Source organism: Chionomys nivalis, chromosome 6 (genome assembly GCF_950005125.1).
Source record: "Chionomys nivalis chromosome 6, mChiNiv1.1, whole genome shotgun sequence".
Classification (NCBI taxonomy): domain Eukaryota; kingdom Metazoa; phylum Chordata; class Mammalia; order Rodentia; family Cricetidae; genus Chionomys; species Chionomys nivalis.
In genome coordinates, this window is record NC_080091.1 from 8,873,238 (window position 1) to 8,894,128 (window position 20,891).

Genomic DNA, 20,891 nt, shown 5'->3' on the forward strand with positions numbered 1-20,891 from the left:
GCTGAGCTGCAGTCATGTAGGTAACTTCCATGTCCTTGTCAGTATAGCAGAAGGTTCCAACTCCATTTATTCTTTGCTGAAGCATTGTCACATGGACACAGACTACTGCATTCTGTGTCATATGATCAGAATTGGTCCATGGATGTTATGAGTCTATGTCGACACAGCTCAACAGTACTTCCACAAGGAGACATAGTATAAATTAGTTTAGATAAAAGACAGACTTTCATAAGTTCTTAGTTCAGTGTTTCCAAATTTTTGTGTGTTTTGAAGTATTTGAAATGAAAAGCTAGAAAAATCCTCTTTAAAAACATTAAAACTTACATTTCATTTTGTTGTGTGAAGAAATGATGATTACTTCATGAGTATACATAACATTATAAGCAAAAATACAATCCATAAACTGGAATTTTTGGAAAAAAGAAGCCACACCTCCAATAAACTCTCTACAATGCTGATCAGTTCAATGATTGTGGAAAGTTGAATCAATCCAGGTCCAGAGTCAAATTATCATGAGTTATCTTAGTTCTGCTAAATAGTTATTAATGGCCCACCTCTGTGAATGACCTAAAATCCTTGTGCTTCCAAATCAAACCCTTCTGGAGTATACAAACTTTAAATTACCTCCCTACACCCCAACACTAAGGATATAATCAGATACCAGCTAAGGCTGACAGCAGAACATTCCCCTTTGTTGTAACTTATCTGATGGTTCCAAATATATGTCTGGAATGTGTTCTTTTTTGTGGTTGCCTTTTTCCTATTGTTATCAAAAGCTTCATGAAACTTTTACCACATCTATTATACCTTCCAAGGTGTAAGCTATGTTTCTAGTTTCAATAATAGTATGGGGCCATCCTTTAAGTCTCCATCTACCCAACAAGATGAAATTAAATCAGTAATAACAAGGACACCTATAAATTGACAGATTTTTGTTTTATATTCTATACAGAAATTATAACTTTAGTGTGACAATATGAAGAAAACCCAGGGAAATCCTCAGAGAAAAGCATAGAACTAATAGTCCACCAAAGTTTGTATAGAATCCAAATTAAGAATCATAAAAAATAAGAAAACACAAAACATTTATATAAATAAAAGGAAAATGCAAAACTGTATGACATGACTGTTGACAGCTTGAATGAGATCAGCCATCTTGCCTGTAAGCCAAAATAGTTTTGGTGAATTTGAGACAATATAAATTAGCAATGAAACTTGAGTTAAAAAAGCTGAATAATAAAAACAACCCAGTTACCAAACAAATAGTTAAGGTAAACGATTCAATTTGAAGTATCAGAGCAAGAAGTTACAAGCTATGAAGAAGAGAATTGAAATAAAAGAAAAATAATCACATATTTTAATGTGTACAATTCTGTATAGTTTTAATACTGGTCATGCACATGTGATTTAGTATAAAGTAGGGATCTCTATGTGCATAAAATGTTGAACTGTGGAGATCAGACCATTGTCTGTTGCGGGGTTGGTGAAGATCTTCTCTCAATCAGTAGGTTGTCTTTTTGTCTTAATGTCAGTGTCCTTTGCTTTACCGAAGCTTCTCATTTTTAGGGGATCCCATTTATTCAATGTTGCCCTTATTGTCTGTGCTACAGGGGTTATATTATACGTAGGAAATGGTCTCCTGTGCCCAGGAGACCCACTTTTCCCCCCACTTTTTCTTCTATCAGGTTCCATGTGTTCAGATTGATATTGAGATCTTGAATCCATTTGGACTTGAGTTTTGTGCATGGTGATATATATGGATCTATTTTCATTCTTCTACATGTTGACAACTAGTTCTGCAGCACCATTTGTTGAAGATGCTTTCTTTCTTCCATTGTATACTTTTAGCTCTTTTGCCAAAAATCAGGTGTTAATAAATTTGTGGGTTAATATCCGGGTCTTCTATTTGATTCCATTTGTTGACTTCTCTGTTTTTATGCCAGTACCAAGCTGTTTTCATTACTGTAGCTCTGTAATAGAGTTTGAAGTGAGGGATGGTAATGCCTCCAGAAGTTCCTTTATTGTATAAGATTGTTTTGGCTATCCTGATCTCCAAAATATATAAAGAACTCAAGAAACTAGACTTTAAAATGCTAATTAACTCGATTAAAAATGGGGTACTGATCTGAACGGAGAATTCTCAACAGAAGAAGTTCAAATGGCCAAAAGACACTTAAGGTCATGCTCAACCTCCTTAGTGATCAGGGAAATGCAAACCAAAACAACTTTGAGATACCATCTTTTAGATACCTGTCAGAATGGCTAAAATAAAAAACACCAGTGATAGTCTTTGCTGGAGAGGATGTGGAGTAAGGGGAACACTCATCCATTGCTAGTGGGAATGCAACTTGTGCAACCACTTTGGAAATCAGTGTGGCAGTTTCTCAGGAAATTCAGGATCAACCTACCCCAGGATCCAGCAATACCACTCCTGGGAATATACCCAAGAGATGCCCTATCATACTACAAAAGCATTTGTTCAACTATGTTCATAGCATTATTTGTAATAGCCAGAACCCGGAAACAACCTAGATGCCCCTCAATGGAAGAATGGATAAAGAAAGTGTTGAATATATATATACGCATTAGAGTACTACTCAGCAGTAAAAAACAATGACATGTTGAATTTTGCTTGCAAATGGATGTAAATAGAGAACACTATCCTGAGTGAGGTAACCCAGACCCAAAAAGATGAATATGGGATGTACTCACTCATTAGTGGATTCTAGCCATAAATAAAGGACACTGAGTCTATAATTCATGATCCTAGAGAAGCTAAATAGGAAGGTGTACCCCAAATATCCAAACATGTAGTTATCCACCTGGATAATGGAAGTATACAAGATTTCCAGGCAAAAATTGAGAGCTTGGGGATGGGGGTGGGATGGGGGTAAGGAGAGATGGGGAGAGAGAAGTGAGAAGGGGAGGATAGGGAGAGCTTGGGGGAATAGGATGGTTGTGATGGAGGAAGGGTGGATATGGGAGCAGGGAAGTATATATCTTAATTAAGGGAGCCATTTGAGGGTTGGCAAAAGACTGGACTCTAGAGGGGTTCCCAGGTGTCCAAGGAGATGTCCCCAGCTAGTTCCTTGGGCAGCTGAGGAGAGGGCACCTTAACTGTCCCTATACTATAGCCACTCTGATGAATATCTTGCATATCACCATAGAACCTTCATCTGGCTATGGATGGAGATAGAGACAGAGACCCACATTGGAGCACTGGACTGAGCTCCCAAGGTCCAGAACATGAGCAAGGAAGTCAGGGCTGCGAGTGGTGCGCCCATCCACTGTGACTGTGGGGCCAATCTAATGGGAGATCACCAAGGCCAGCTGGACTGGGACTGATGGAGCATGTGATCAAACCGGACTCTCTGAATGTGGCTGACATGGAGGTCTGACTGAGAAGCCAAGGATAAAGGAACTGGGTTTTGATACTACTCCATGTACTGGCTTTGTGGGAGCCTAGTCTGTTTGGATGCTCACCTTCATAGACCTGGATGGAGAGGGGAGGACCTTGGACTTCCCACAGGGCAGGGAACCCTGACTGCTCTTTGGAATGAAGATGGAGGGGGAGGGAGAATGGGGGTAGGGGGATGGAAATGGGAGGAGGGGAGCAGGTGAAAATTTAGAAGAAGAAGAAGAAGAAGAAGAAGAAGAAGAAGAAGAAGAAGAGGAAGAGGAAGAGGAAGAGGAAGAGGAAGAGGAAGAGGAAGAGGAAGAGGAAGAGGAAGAGGAAGAGGAAGAAGTAGGAGAAGGAGAAGGAGAAGCAGAAAATGTTGAACTGTGCAATGACCAACGACTTCAAATTAGACTTGCCACTCTGGTCTTTGGTTGACCTACTGTATTTCCCAGGCTTGCTCAGGGGAAATAGTCAATTCCCACAAGATACTGACTTACTAAATTGAACAACATGATAGAATCTTTTCTTGGGTATACCAGATTCCCTGTGTAAGTTGAACATTCACTCTCATTGGACCTTATTGCAGTGCAGTTATTCTGAAGGCATCTCAGCAGAGTGAAATGGATGGAGGATAGACTGCCAAACTCATATCATATGCAAAGGAGAAGCTGGATAAATTGAAAATGAATGAGAGGGTTGGACTTCAGGGACAGAAGAAGCATGTTTCCTTTCGTGTTTCATTACCTTATACACTTCATGGATGATTTTTTTCCTTTTATTAGTTAGTTAATTTTACCAGCTTTATCACACTTCCCCTCCCTTCCCCCTTTACTCCTCAATTTCCTATCTTCTTATGGAAAACAATACAGACAATAGCAGCAATAAAATGAGAAGATCCATGGTAAGTCATTGTGTACAGGGACATATATAGACTCCAGAATCCCTGAAGCATTAAGTTAAATTCACTTCTAAACATGTTTAAAACTGTAGTTCCAGACCATTGATACAAGAATTAGTTTTAAAGCCTGAGTCCCAGTACTAAGGACAATGAACCTCTTTCTCCTGGATGCTACAATCGTCATGTTATATACTTAATCATAAGTGGATATTAGCTGTAAAAATAAAGGATAACTGTGCTACAATCCCTAGACCCAGAGATACTAGGTAACAAGGAAGTCTCAAACAGAAACACCCAAATCTCCCAAGGAAAGGGAAATAAGGAGATTTCATGAGAGGACTGCTGGTGGGTTGGAACAGGAACATGGGTGATCAAGTTTGAGAAGGCATTGAGTAAGAGTACTGAAAGACATTATTGGAACTGGGGGCATTTTGGGGTCATACAAGAAGCTAACACAAGAGACTATCCCTGGAATCTACAAGGATGACCCCAGCTAAGATTGCAATAGCAGATATAGAGCCTGAACAGGCCATCTCCTATGATCAGGCAAGACTTCAAGCAGAGGGAATGGGACACCAGTCCAGGCAAATAACCTTCAAATTACAATCCATCCTGCCTATGGTATGTATGGGATAAGGGTGTAGCATGAGTTCTAATAAATCTTAAAAATAAAATTCCTGAGTCAGATATTGAGGAAAATGTTGAGAGATCAGAGAGACAAGGGATCAAAACCACAGCCAAGTTAACTCAACTTCCATCTGAAAAGAGATTATCTCCTTCCACCTTATCACTTTATCTCTCCACCCAGTCACATCACTTCCTGTCTGTCTGCACAGAAAGCCAGACCTCTATGGTTAACTAATGGATAAGCTCTACCCTCTGATCTTTAGGCAAGCTTTATTTGTACAAACAAGATATCATCCCATAAGGTTGGCCTAGAGATTGATGGAGTGGCCAACCAATGATTGTTCTAATCTAACACCAATGTCAGGAGAGTAAGCCTGCCCCTGACACTGTCTGGAGCACCAAGATTCACAGGTTGAATGACCTAGAGATATAGCATAGAACAAAACATGACTGTAGAAATAAAGTAAATGTAATGGTGCTTAATGATATTCTGCTATACACACAGATTTGTGCCTAGCCCAGTTGTCTTCAGAGGCTTCATCCAGCAAGTGATGGAAACAGATGCAGAGCTAAAAACAAACACTAGGCAGAGCTCAGGGAATCTTGCATAAGAGGGAGAAGAATGACTGTAGGAGCCAAGTCGTGATGTCAACAACACCACAAGAAAACCCACAGAATCAAGTAACCTAGGAACATAGGGGCTCACAGAGACAGAACTGACAACCAGGGAACTGGTATGGTATTGGCCTAGGTATATATGTTACAGTTGTATAGCTTGGTCTTCTTATGGGACTCCTAACAATGGGAACAGGGCTGTCTCTGAATCTTTGTGTGGCTTTTGGAACCTTACTCATCATACTGGATAGCCTTGTCCAGTGTTAAAACATGGTGAGGTGCTTAGTTTTACTGTAGCTTCATATGCCATGCTTTGTTGATACTCCCATGAGATCTCTCTTTTACTAAACAGAAATGGAGCAGGGGTGGATTGGGATGTTGGAACAGAGTGGTAAGAAGAGAGATGGGGAGGGAAATAGGAAGGGGAAACCACAACCTGGATGCAAAATAAATCAATCAATTTAAATGAATTAATTAAATGTAAAATACATTTATTGTTTTCTTTTCCCTGACCATAGACTCTCTGATTTGTAAATATTTACTTTTCTGTATTTTTCAATTGTATCTAGGTAAAGAGGAATTGTGCCTAGCGCTTCTCCTTTCCTTTCCTTTCCTTTCCTTTCCTTTCCTTTCCTTTCCTTTCCTTTCCTTTCCTTTCCTTTCCTTTCCTTTCCTTTCCTTCTTCCCCTTCCTGCCTACCTGCCTTCCTGTATCCCTTCTTCCTTCTTTCCCTCATTTTTTTTCCTTTTTTCTTTCTCTTTTCTTTACTTGTTTTGAGAGAGGTTCTCACAATATAGCAAAGTTGACACTCCACACACTATGGGCAGATCTGCAATTTTCAATGTAATCTTTCCTTAGCCCCCATGTGTCTGGAGTGGAGGAGATTATCAGTATACCTGCTCAAAAATAAGCTTACAACCTCAAACAATAACCTCATAGTCACTATCTATTATACCTCTGTGCACGAGGGTAGGATTCTGAATGATTACAGCATTCTTCTTTGTCAACTTGCTTTTCTTCTATGATTATAATGCCCCCTTTGTGTAAAAGCTTTCTTCCCCAGTCCCCATTATATTCTAGGTGATATCCCACCATCTGTAGACGCTTGTCAGATGTGTCTCCTTGTTAACCGACGATTTGTATGCCTCCCTAATGAATAAACCAAGATACTAGCTTTATAATCAGTAGCACTAACATAAATCAGAACTGGATGTAAGTAAGTTACATGGGAAATGGAACATTCATTAAATCATATGGTATATAATAAAATTTAGAATGTTTTACATAATTACAATGGATATTTTCAGACACAGTAGGTTTGTACAAAATCAGACATAAATAATTTTATTAATAAAGATTTGCAGACTTGGAGCAAGGGAGGTGGCTCAGTGAATACAGCTCCTTTCACTCAAGGGTGAGGACTGGGGTCTGGATTTTATGACCAACTTAAAGCCAAAGAGAGGCCCTCTTGGCATTCCAGTGTGAAACTCGAGTGAGACAGAGGCACCACATGGCAAGATGGTTACTGTGCAGAGCTTATATTCATGAGCACTGGCTTCAGTGACACCCTGCCTCAATGAACGAGGTGGAGAATCACTGAGGAAGACTGCTAACATCAGATATTGGCTTCCATAAGCATTCACACTCATACACTTTCACAGACACACAAGTGCCCACATACCCATAAGTACAACCCACACACACATGCAAAAGAAGTATGCATAGTAATAGAAAATAATTATTTAACTTATCACCACATAAACGATCAAACATCATAGTCTCTTATGCACTATTTCTCAGAACTGTGACTTAAAACACTGCACTAACGCTGACTGTGTGCCAGAAATCTATTAGGCATTAGCTGTACATCGAGAGGAAAAACACTGCTATTCTTAACTTCATGAAGTTTGCTTTGTAGGCTCTCTTTTGCTTAACTACATTTGTTTTAATTTTCTCTTAGGACAAACGTGTTTTATAATCAGGATTTTGGAAACCGGCGTTTTGTTTTTCCTTGCTACCTCCTTTTACTGTCAAGGATGCAGAGAGATTCAACATTGCCCACTGCAAAATGAGCAGTATGCATGCAGTAAATCCCCCTTCCATATTTCCCAGGGCTCCAATGCCTATAACTGTGGAAGATCATATTACTGACAGCAAACCTCTTAGAGTATAGCTGCATCCTTTTAGTGCCCAGCTATGTGCTCTTAATGAGAAGTTATGCCCTACATTTCCTTTTGTTTCGGGGTTCATCATGTAACACATAACAAACTCCATACAGATTGAGTGGAATGCAAAAGCACTTCTAAGTTTAAATTGGCTGCTAGATACTCACACCTCATTTTGAAACCTTGGCATGCCTGGGTAACTGTGGTGCAGAATTTGTGGGAGTGGCCAACCAACGGTTCAACTTGAGGCCCAGCCCATCAGAGGGAGCTCACAGCTGACACTGCTTGGGTGGCCAGGAACCATAACCAAACACAACTGCCTGTCTCTTTCCCACCAAAAAAGAAAAGAAAAGCCAATGAAATGATTCCTAATGATATTTTTTCTATACTCATAGATCAGTGTCTAGCCCAATCACCTTCAGGGAGTCTTCATCCAAAAACTGAGAGGAGCAGATGTAGACATAAACAGTCAAAGAGTAGGCAAACCTTGAGGAATCCCTCAGTAGGATGGAGGAAGAATTACAGGAGCCAGAGGGGTCAAGGACACTAGCAGGACATGGCTGACAGAATCAACTAAGCGGGGCTTATTGGGCCTCACAGAGAGTGCAGTGGCAATCGTCGAGCCTGTATAGGTCTGAGCTAGGTAAATATAATGGTTGTATGACTTTAAGGAAGTTATCAAAGCTCTATATTCATTTAGATGTTCTGGATTTCAACTGAAAATAGCAATTATTAAATTTATTTTCATTTAAAACATACAATTCATTAAAATAAGCCTTTTTATCCATTTTGCTGACTACAGTATGTTATAGGGAGCAAACTAATACACCTTTTTCATAAACACACAGAAGAGAGTTTATTGGCTTTGTGCTATTCATCTATTAAGAATGTTATGTGTATGCTGACAAAGAGTGTTGAGGGTGAGGCTAATGGCTCTTGCTGTAGGGAAGGTAGTTCATTTCTGCTGACTATGACAAGGCACAAAGCTGTTTTTAAAAACCAAGCAACACACTTCTGTAATGAACTCATGACACCCAATAAATCACTGAAAGGTCGTGGTTTGAGGGAACCACCATGTGTTTCTCTCACCACGTGACTCAGCTTTCAGAATACTATGTCCCAGTCACAGGTATAGTTATCTAAGAGTATGATGATGGAAAACCCAGAGCGGTCTCACTCCCATGTAGGTGCTATCTAACAGAACTCCCTTAGTCCTCAGCAAGCCAGTCCTGCGTGGCTTTCTTACATTCCAGGCACTTTCCAAGAGAGTAAACCCCAAACTGAAAGCACTACGCAAGCTCTGCTTCAGTTTCATTAGCAGAGGTTCCATAGGGCACAGTCATGTGACTGGGCATCACACCATGCAAATGTGTAATGGCAGCCCATCGCTGCAGCTTGTCAATCCAACAGTGCATGCATACATATTATCTCACCACTATTTATGAGCATGAAAGCACAAAAAGCCTAAAAATAAAATCCAGACAGCATATAAAAAAGTCAAAATTCTTTACTCCCTAATAATCTAAAAAAATCATTTTTTCAGAGTGCAGATCAATAGCAACTTTCATATTTCAAAAATAGAATAATTTCCCATATTAATGAGTACATCTGAGGGCTTATGATTACATTATTTTAGAAGATTATGTAACTATAGGTGCTAGGAATGTTGAAGAAGAGGGTCTCATTGTCCAAGGCCTATGCTTTACTTCTCAACAGTGGAATACATACAGGGAGCTTATGAGCCTCAGTCAGGAGGACCAAGTGGATAGTCTACTAACTTTAATTTCTGTTTTTGTTGGAGGATAATATGTTAATATTTATGTGAAGTTAATATTTATGAAAGAGAAATTTTCTATTAATATCTATCAAGCACCATTAGAGATACTGATCCTGCAAATACTGCAGGCAAAGCTGCTTCCACCATTGGCGTTCTCTGTCCAACTACAAACACTGTAGCTGTATCAACCATTTATTTCTTTTTTTGTGAAGTGAGTTGGACTCAGAAGAGTGTGCTGGATTTGAGTCCAGTAGAGAAGGCGCAAGTCAAGCGCTTTATATCTTGCTTGGTGAAAGGAAGGCCTGGGTTGGCCGTTTTTAAAAAAATTATTAAAACATCTGACACCTTTGCCTCCTCAGCAAGTGTAGCAAAGCTGCATGGAAAGCTGGGGCAGCTTTAGAGTGTGGGTGCAATGAATCTTGCATCTACTCCAACATGAGACTTCAAGAACTCTCCACCACCCTGTGCATGCCCAGCACGTGATAATTATCTCTCTCCCTTCTGTGCCTGTCCCTTTGCTTTTTCCATATGTCTGTCTCCTTGCTTCATGTTAATTACTACACAAAGATTACCTGCTTTTTTTGGTGATGTTCAATGGGACCTGGACACAGAAGTCAGTACAGTGGACACTGCTGTAGCTCTGTCAGGCCCTTCTGTATGTCTTTTTGAAGAACCATGTGAAATATTCATTAAACTTAAATCCAGGTACTGTATGCATGATGTGTATTGAGGGTGGGACATGTGTGGAGACTTAATGACAACTTGGGGTCAGATTTCTTCAATTTTAAGTTTCTAGGATCAAACAAAGATCAACAAGCTTTGTGTGTCAAGAACTTTTACCTGAAATCTGGGCAGTGGTGGCGCACACGTTTAATCCCAGCACTCAGTGGCAGAAGCAGGGAGATCCCTGTGAGTTCTAGTCCAATCTGGTCTACAAGAGCTAGTCCTAGGAGAGACTCCAATGCTACAGGAAGCCCTGTATTGAAAATCAAACAAACAAACAAACAAACACAAAGAACTTTTACCTGCTGAGCTATGTCACCCAACTGACATCAAATTTTAAATGAGATGGCTAACCACAGTAGAAGAGGGTCATTATTAGAGTACATCCACCAAAGGGTGAGTTTTTAAATTATTTTGAGGATTTTGTAAATTAGACCAATGGATTTTATCATCTCTTCCCTGTAACTCCTCCCACTTCTCAAAGTTTCCTTCTCAAAACACTACCTTTTCAAATTCACCTACTTTTCCTCGATAGGTAATTCTATGTCATATATTCTGCAGAGTCCAATATGTACCTAGGTTTTTAGAGCCTCGATGTGTGTTGTGGTATAGATGCCAACTCTGAGGATGGACACTCACAGTCACACATTCTCTGATCTCTTCCTATACTGCAGAAGTTCATTGATGATGGCGAGGCTTGTAATTAAGTAATATCATAGAGCCAACCCTTGGCTATGCAATGTGATCTTGCCTCTGCAGCAATTCTCACAAGTTATCTCTGTACATTTATGCAAGAAACACTAGGTTCTCTATATTTTCCTGATATGAGCAGGAGTCAATGATAATTCTAAAATTGCTTAACTGTTCTAAGGTGCCCTCTTATTTCACAACCTGTGAGCTGGGTATCTCATAGGATACAACAAATTAAACAGGCAACACAAGCCAAAGACCAATGGAGAAAGAGAGGATTTCCGTCACTTTATCATCAGTAATAGATCTCGAAATGTGTCTCTTTAGGGCTAAAATTTGATTCATTTGTTAAAACAGTTTTAAAATCTGGATTTTTAAATTAATATGAGCATTTATAAAATATATTAATTCTAGAGTGAGGTACAGTGCTTTTTTGTTTTTATTTTTTTAAGATATGAGGTTGGAGTTTTGAAAGTACTGTTATCATCTGAAAGCAATATTGTGACTGGTAAAAAGAAACACACTGGGGGTCTAGAATGATGTCTCTGTGGCTGAGGACACTTACTAATTTAGCAACGGACCTGAGCTCGGTTTCAGCACCCATGTCAGGAAGCTCACAATGGCCTGCAATGCAAACACCAGGGCATCTAACAAATCTAGCCACTGTGGGCACCTGCACTAATGAGCACAATTGCATAGACATGCAAATATAAGAAATATTTATCCTGCTTTTGATAATTTGAAGAGACAGCTTGGTGATGACACAAAGACTAAGTGAACTGATCTGGAAATCAGCCAGACTAGTGAGCAGCTCCAGCTATGGCCTTGCAGGTGGACTCTGGCTTACAGTATCTCCAGACCACGACTGCTCTCTGTGTGAATGAAGACGGTTTGCATTTTCAACAATGCTGTTGATGCATTCAGTGAACCTGATAATTCGCGACTTCATAATTAGGACGCATAATTACAATTAGCATGAGATTCCCAATGTGATTACGAAAAATATCCTGACCAATTTCACATTTCTAGTAGAAAACATGCCTAGGTGTTTGAGATCTACAACAAAATTTCCCTGTTGTTTCCAGTTACTGATGTGTGAGCATGTTTAAAAACAAAGTTGACTGAAGCTTATGTTTCCATGCAGTGCCTAGATAGTCCTGTGTAAAGAGACTTAGAGTGAGCCCTGCACAAGGGAGAAAACTTTTGGGACCGTGGTCCTTCTCCAGGATAATGACAGGAGAGACTATTTTAAGACTTGCAGTTAACGATTGCTTCTTTTTAATTAAGCACAGTTCTTTAGATAAAACAGCACCATGCTGATGATCGTCCTCTTCAAGGTCATGGCAACTTCATAGCAAACTCAGGTAGAAGCTAGTAAATGCCAACCAGTATCAGTAATTTTCTAGAATATTCTGCGGACAAACTCTTATTAATACTCTTACAGTGATGTTGCGTTTACTGCTATTCTCTGTGTCATTTCTCTGGTCCATTCTCTAATCCAAAGCCCACATAGGAGCAAATCTCAGACTTCCCTGTGGACTCAGTATCCAGCAAAATGAAACAACTGCTGAAAATTACGGTAAACCAAGAGACATCATTGTTAGGAATCCAACAAAGTTTCAGTGGTTTACAGGACTTTGTTTTTTTAAAGTGATAGACCTTTCTTCTGGACCTTTCACCTTTAGCTCCTGCCCTTGTTTATTTGTTAGATCAAAGTTCTTGTCTCTGCATTTTCCTGCACTTATCTTCCTAGCCAGTCAACATCACCTTTTCAGTGAAGCTACCATTTTTCCTACATTTCTCACAAAAATTTCCTTCTTTCTTTGTTCACTTGCATTCCAAATAACCCCCCATCTTTTTATAAATTATCTGAAAGCTATGACCTCACTTCTTTCTACCCATTTTTACACTAAACTGACCTATCAGTGCCTAACAATACAAAATAAAGTATGTACTTGCCAGGACTTTTGTGTCAAAACTGAAAGATAATCTTTGTTCTATTTGTTCTTAAAATAAGAACATTAGAAGTATAGGGTAATTGCTTAGCTTGCTCAGAAAAAAAAAAGACTCACAGGTGAAAGCATTGCATTATAAATAGACTCATTGCATGTACACCTGCCATGTGCTTTTTATTGTTGCTCGTATTGTTTTATACAAATCAATTTTATCATGTGTAATCTTAAATGGGAAAGATAAAATTTAGAACAATATTGTGGTAATTTGAATATAATTGTCCCCTATGTTTTCTTAGGAAGTGGCACTCTTAGGAGATGTGGCTTATCTTGGAGTCACTATGGCCTTGTTGGAGGAAGTGTGTCACTGTGGGGGTGGACTTCGAACTTCTGTGTGCTCACAATACCACCCAGTATGTCAGTCAACTTCCGGCCACCTGTAAGATGTACAGTTTTCAGCTACTCTATCATCACATCTATCTGCACCCCTCCATGGTCCAGTCGTAGGAGGAAAAGACAGGGGAGTCTGTCAAAAAAGGCTATGATGTTAAAAGTGCTTTAATACAAAAAAAAAAGTTTTTGGTAATCAATATTTCAGATATATGGTATTTCTATTCGCACTGAATTATAAGAATTCTTTAAAATTACCTTCTAGAAATGCCCCTTATGTTACTTGCTGAAATTGATTTTGAAAAACCTGCAGCCTTAGCCTCAATTTTAAAGGACAGCTACTTGCTATGAAAATTAAATACATTAGCATGCATACTGTGATATTTGTCCTTTGTTGTCAAGTTGACTGAATTTAGGGTCACTTATGAGGAATGCCTCTGCTTTTGCTATGAGAGTCTTTCCAAAGAAGATTTTACTTGAAGACAGAAGGCCCATCCTGAGTGTGAACAGCACCAGCCATGTGCTGGGGTCCCAGACTGAATGGAAGGGAAGAAAGAGAAAGTCTAAAGATTGCCAACCCTCCCTCTTCTCTGCATCCAGATCCCATCTAAATTTCATCCCCTAGAATCCCACCATAATGGACTATACTCTTTTAAGTTAGGAGACCAAATATGTCCTTCCTCTCACCAACTGCTTTTTATCAGGCATTTGTTCATAGTAGTGAGGAAACTAATGGATAGAAACAACTTATTAGTTAAGTTTACTTAGTTTTAAGTTTATAAACCTTTCATTTGATATCAGAAGTAATTCTGTTTTACTGAGGAACATTCTATCAATATTCATATTCTCAAATACACCTCCCAAGGTCAAGTCCCACCCTCCTGAGACAGTTTCGTGCAGTGACTATTCACTTAGAAATCCTCACAGGAAATGACTTTCTGAAGAGAAGACTGCTAAGCACTAATATCAACAATTAATAAATGGTACCACAAATGTCTGCATGGAAAGTAAACTGATATTCAAACAAAGCAGCATTCTACAAAACGTGAAAAGGTTTTATCAGCTACACATCTGATAAAGGCCTAATAAGCAAAATATATAAAGTAGTCAGAAACTGGATATCAAATAATAATAATAATAATAATAATAATAACAACAACAACAGAAAAATTCCCAGAAATCCACAAGGTTGTCCCCAGCTAAGCCCCAAGCAATATTGGAGAGAGTGCACGAACTGGCCTTGCCCTGTAGTCAGATTTATGTCTGTCTTAAATGTCACCATAGAACCTACTTCATGGAAGCAGAGGCAGAGAGCCACAGTGGAGCACTGGGATGAGCTCCAAGAGTCGAAGAGTGGAAGGAGTAAGAACATGACAATCACTATCGAATGCATTACTCAAGAGGAGCTTAGTTCTTTCTGAAGTAGCATCGAATCAGTCTACAAAAATCTAGATTAAAATAAAATATGAAATACTCTAAAAAAAAAAAAGAAAGAATATGAGCAAAGAGATCAAGACCATGATGGGGACACCCATGTAAACAACTTACTTGAGCTAACAGGACTTCACCAGCTCTGGCCAGACAGGGAAGGAACCAGTATAGGACCAAACTAGTTCCTTTGAATGTGGGTGACACTTGTATGGCTGGGAAAGACAGTGAGGCCATTGGCAGTGACAACAGAACTTATCCCTACTGCTTTTATTGGCTTTTGGGAACCCATTCTCTTTGGAGGAATACCTTAATCAGCCTAGATAGAGTAGAGAGGTCCTTGGTCCTTCCTCAAAGCAATGGGACTTACCCTTTCTGAGGAATGCATGAGGGATGGGGTAGAGGAGAAGGGTGGAGAGAATGGGAGGAGAGGAGAGAGTGGGAACTGGGACAGGTATGTAAAATAAAAAGATCATCTTTTCATTTTTTTTAACTAAAATAAAAAGGAATAATAATAATAATAACAACCAAATTAAAAAATTAGGAGTGAAGTGGAGTGAAGAGTACTAAAAAGAGACTATTGGAAATGGAAGGGAACGTTTCAGGGTCAGGTAAAAACTGGCATAAAAGAATCTCTCAGGAATCTACAAGAATGACACTGGCTAAGACTCCTAACAATAGCAGATACGTGGTCTAAACTGGCTATCTCCTGTAACAAGTCAGGTGTTCAAGTGGAAGGAGCTTGACAGCAACCAAGCAGCATAACCTTTAACCTACAGTTTGTCCTGCCTATGGGTTGTGCTGAGTTAAGGGTGTCCTAGAGATTAGTGGAGTGGCTAACCAATGACTGGTCTAGCCATGTTTTGTTGATGCTCACGAGAGATCTACACTTTTCTATACAAAAAAAAAAGGAGAGGGGATGGAGAAATGGATCAGAGGTTAAGAGCACTGACTGCTCTTCCAGAGGTCTTCAGTTCAATTCCCAGCAACCACATGGTGGCTCACAACCATCTGTAATGAGATTTGGTGCCTTTTTCTGGCCTGCAGGCATGGAGGCTGAACACTGTGTACATAATAAATAAATAAATCTTTTTAAAAACTTGGAGGAGAAATGGGTTGGGAGGTGGGAACCAAGGGCTAGGGGTTCAGAGAAGGACTGTGAGGAGAGGAGGGAGGGTAAACTGTGGCCAGGAAGTAAAATAAATATTATTAGTTATTATTATATGTAAATATTATTATATGCATTCCATCCTATCAGAGTTGCTGCTTTATTCATAATAGCCACAAATTGGAAAAAAAAAACATAAATTTCCCTCAACAGAAAAGTAAAGGAAGAAAATGTGGTACACTTAGAGGGTGGAATAATTAAACTCAGCTATTTGAAAAAATGCAATGAAATTCGTAGGTAATTGGATGCAACTATTGTGAATGAGGTAATTCAGACACAGAAAGACAAATATGGTATTATTTACTTACACGTGAATATTTTCTATTAAAATCACTGATAACCAAGCTACAGTGTGTAAACTGACCATGCTTAAGGATTAAGTAAGGAACTGTGTGCTTCTACGGAGGGGGGCAGATGGACCTTATTAGGAAATGAAACTAAAACATACAGATATAGACAGATGAGATTCTAGAATGGGAAGATAAAGTGTAGAGAGGAGAGGAGGTGGATCTAAGGAGGGACAATGAGGAGAGATGGGTAAAATTATGAAATATTTGAGGGGTAGTATGAAAACCTAATATAGTATAAGGTTCTTAAAATACATACATATCTGATGGTTATCTATATTAAATCACCAAATAATGGAGAGACAGAGCCCCAGTAGCCTTTACTTGTAACCAAATGAATCTGCTAGTACCGGGTTTGGGTGACATCTAATTGAGTTGTTGACCCAAGTTGTCCCAGAGGAATCCCCACACAATGCTAGCTGTTGCAAAGACTGTAGGTTCTCTCCACAAATTGACTGCAAGGCCTTATTGTTGAAGTCAACTTATATACAATTGAGCATCCTTTGGGTATATACCCAAAAGTGGTTTTGCTGGTTTTTGAGCAAGGTTGTTTTCTAATTTTCTGAGAAATCACCATACTGATTTCAATAGAGATTGTACCAGTTTGCACTCCAATCAGCAATGGAAGAGTGTTCCCTTTAGCCCACATCAAATAAATGTAGAGAAACTCACAGCAATCCCACTGAAATCAGGAACAAGACAAGGTTGTCTACTCTCTCTATATCTATTCAGTATAGTTCTTGAAGATCTAGCTAGAGCAATAAGACAACAAACAGAGATCGAGGGGGATATAAATCAGAAAAGAAGAAGTTTTCTATGAGATACAGAAAGATAATGAATCCAGATGAGAGGAGAGGTAGGGAGAAACTCGAATGAGTAGAGAAGGGAAACAATAATAAGAATATATTCTGGAGAAAAAAGGATATCTACTTTCAATTAAAGAAGAAAAAAAAGAAAATTTAGGAGTCTATCAGGGTTTCTTTTTATGAAGTATTTATTTATTCTATATACCTTTTTCATCATGTATTTTGACCTCATTCACTTCTTTATCCCTTTGAGTCTGCTCTTGCACACTTCACAAATAAAACAAAATTTAAGAGAAAAAAAAGAATAAAGTAAGGGAAAAACTTAAAAATCCCATAATGAATGTCGCAGTGTGACACAGTGAGTCATACTATAACCCCCTTTGTCTGTCTACCTTTACTTGCAAGTGTTCATTGCAAAGAGTCATTGGTCTGGTTCGAGGCCTCTGGTTTCTGCTACACCATCAATACTGGGCCCTCTCTAGGGCTCGTCTCGGATATCCTGTTGTGGCCCTGTGTTGTGAAGACAGTGCAGTTTTGGGTCTGCAGGTCAGATACCTCACTTGCTGCAGCAGATCATAGATGGGGTGGATGATGGGACTGGCCAAGTTATAATCTTGGTGCTGAGCTGGAGCAGCTGTAGAATTGGACTGATAGATGTGAAATGGGGACAGCTCTCCCATGTTTACAATTTTGGGGCTGTCTCACCCACACCTGCACTAAACAGATTGGCTCTGTCACTCTTATAACCACAGGGCCAGTTCTCCCGTCTGCCCTAGATCTTGATGGGTGGGGGGTTGGGAAGGGCAATTCTCCATCATCCATGCTGCCACAAGATAGACCGGTAATGGAAACAGCTTTCCCATGCTCACAAATTCAGAGCCAGCACACACACAGTTTCGCTACTAGAGTTGGCTCTACTGTGCTGCCCTGGTGAGGTGTAGGGCTTGCTCTCCTAAATGTTGCAGTGGGTTGGGGTCCGGAATAATTCTCCCACTCTTATGACCACAGGGCCTGCTCTCCCACCTGCCTCAGACTTTGATGGGCAGGCACGAGAGTATCATTCCCCTGTCCATGCCACCACAAGACAGTTGCGAAGTTGGGAGTCCTCTCCCATACTCACAACTTCGGGGCTGGCACACTCACACCCTCGCTACTAGCGTTGGTTCTATTGTGCCACCCTGGAGAGGAGTAGGGCCTGCTCTCCCTAGTGCTGAAGCCGGTAGAGGTCGGAAGAGCTCTCCTGCTCTTATAATCACCCAGACCAGTTCTTCCACTTGACCCAGGGGTTGCTGGGTGCCTGCGTAGAGTACAGCTGGCTCCAGCTCACACGGTCACCAGATAGAAGGGTAATGGGGCCATTTCTACCGTGCTTGCTACTTCGGGGCTGGCTCACCCACAGTCCCACTAACATGGTTGACTCTATTGTGCTGCCCTGGTGTGGTGCAGGGTCTGCTTTCATGAGCATTGGAGCTGATGGGGGTCAGGGATGGGTTTTCTACACTCGTGACCACAGGGCCAGCTCTAATATCCTGCAGGGTTTCTTAAATCAGTAAAGCAATAGTCTGAACCTATTTAAACCAAACTTTAAAGGAGGGGATGAGGAAAAATGCAAATGTATAGACAACATCTCTATCAGCAAAATAAATTCAGATATTGTTAATATTAAAAAACAAAATGAAATCCTCACTCACTAATCTCATTAGTTCATCAGCATCTCTTTGATACTTCCTCCTACCCAAACCTACACATGGCAAAGTCATCTGCACTACATAGGCTCTCCACTCTTCTATGACCATCGAGACTCTACTCAGATTCCTGCAACTTTTCAGCTCCCTGTGGCTCTCAGAAAGAGATCATTTTGTTGGTATTTTGTAGAATTAAATACTGGACATCTAAAACCTAATGTGACTAACTGCAGTCTATGTAATATACCACAAGATATAATGTTAGTTACTGTAGTAGGGAGCTGCGGGCCTCTTCCCACAGCCCGGCTCATGGTTGCCTGGCTAGCTTATGCCCCAAAATAATGACACACAAACTGTATTCTTTTAAACACTGCTTGGCCCATTTCTATTCATGTGTGTAGCACCCCAAGGAGCGCTTACCGGGAAGATTCTAGCCTACGTCCATCCTGGGTCGGAGCTTTATCGCGTCTGCCGGGGAGAGGGGAGCATGGCGTCTGCTCCAGAGAGCAGAGCTGTCGAGTCTGAGCTCACTTCCTCTTCCTCCCAGCATTCTATTCTGTTTACTCCACCTATCTAAATTCTGCCCTATCAGATGGGCCAAGGCAGTTTCTTTATTAGCCAATGACCTTCCTCCATCATTTCCCCTTTTTCTGTTTAAACAAAAAGGAAAGGCTCTAACATAGCAAAATTACATATAGCAAAACAGTTATCAAGTAAGAATTACAGTTACAATATTTACATCTATTTTATCTTTATCATAACTAAAGAAAACTATAACTATCTATCTATTCTTCAACTCTATCAAAGACTCCAGAAGGATATAATATTACCTAAGCAAACAAGAAATAAGCAACTTCTAAACTCTAGAAATGACAGAGACATCTCGCTACCTTGACAGTCACCCAAAGTTTCTCTGTACCGTTGGGGCATCCATCTTCGGCCTAAAGGCCCATAGTTTCCAGCACACATTTCCATGAAGCAGGAAATTTCAAAGGCAGTTCAGTCACTATCTGCTGTGTCCTGCAGAATGTCTTACATGAATTCATGTCTCTTTCATGAATCAGGAACCCCAAAAGATCATCTCACCTTTAGGCAAGTTCAGCAGTCCTCTCTCTGCGGGTTCTTTGTGTCCAGTTTATACAATAGTCCAGGCAAGAGCAGTTTCTTGCCCAAATAGCTATCAAACTCCATAAGGTGCCTCTTCGATGCCCGTCTTCTTTCTTCTTGAAGTAGATTGGTGCTGCCAGGAGCAGAGTGTCTCATTGTCATGAAAAACCCTAAGTTATTAAAGCACTTAAAATGCCATATTTTATAATCTTTGAAAGATATGAAGAATGTCTATCTAAAATGTAAGCATGCACATCTAGAAAATCTAACATGACTACAAACTTGACTATTATTGATAATTATCCATTAACAACCTATATACATTACATTTTTAAGTGAACTACACAATCACAATACCTTAATCAATATCAGAAATACATATACATATAATAAAATTGACCTTAAATTAATATCAGTAAACCAAGATTCATATCAATGCAAATTATTCACATCTATATTATCTCCCCCTTTAAATGTAAAATAACATTTATAAACAATATATGGGAACATGGGCGCAGTTTTTTCTCTCCAAACTGCTTCCTGCTGAATGGGGGCGCTGTTATTCGGGTCTTTTATGGGATAACCTGTCTGCTAGGTTCATCTCAGTTGGCAGTTGAGCGAAGCAATTTTTTAAGGGTGTTCACAGCAACCCTTCAGGAGGGCGTGGTCTATCATACCATATCATGATCAAAGAAGCAATCCACAGTGTCTCATCTTCTGTGAAAACAAAAGAAGAAACTCTTTTCCAAAGTATCATATCCTTAGATCCAAATTCTGAAGTCAAGGTATTTTGAAAATATCTATCTTGGATTAGTTCAGCAGCATTTATAAACAAATATCTTTTAGCAGCTGTTGCTCCTTCCTCAGCATTCAAACAATTCAAAGAGAGCATAATAGCATACAGTATCAAGATTCTCATTGTATTTTCCATCTTTGTGCAGCTTTATTTTAACCTCTATTTCGTTTACTTTTACTTTTATTTTATATTTTCTGTATATCTTCGTCCTGGAATAACTCTTTAGACCAGGCTGTCCTTGAACTCTCAGAGATCAGTTTGTCTCTACCTTCTAGGCACTGGGATTAAAGGCGTGTGCTACCACACCTTGAAGTCAC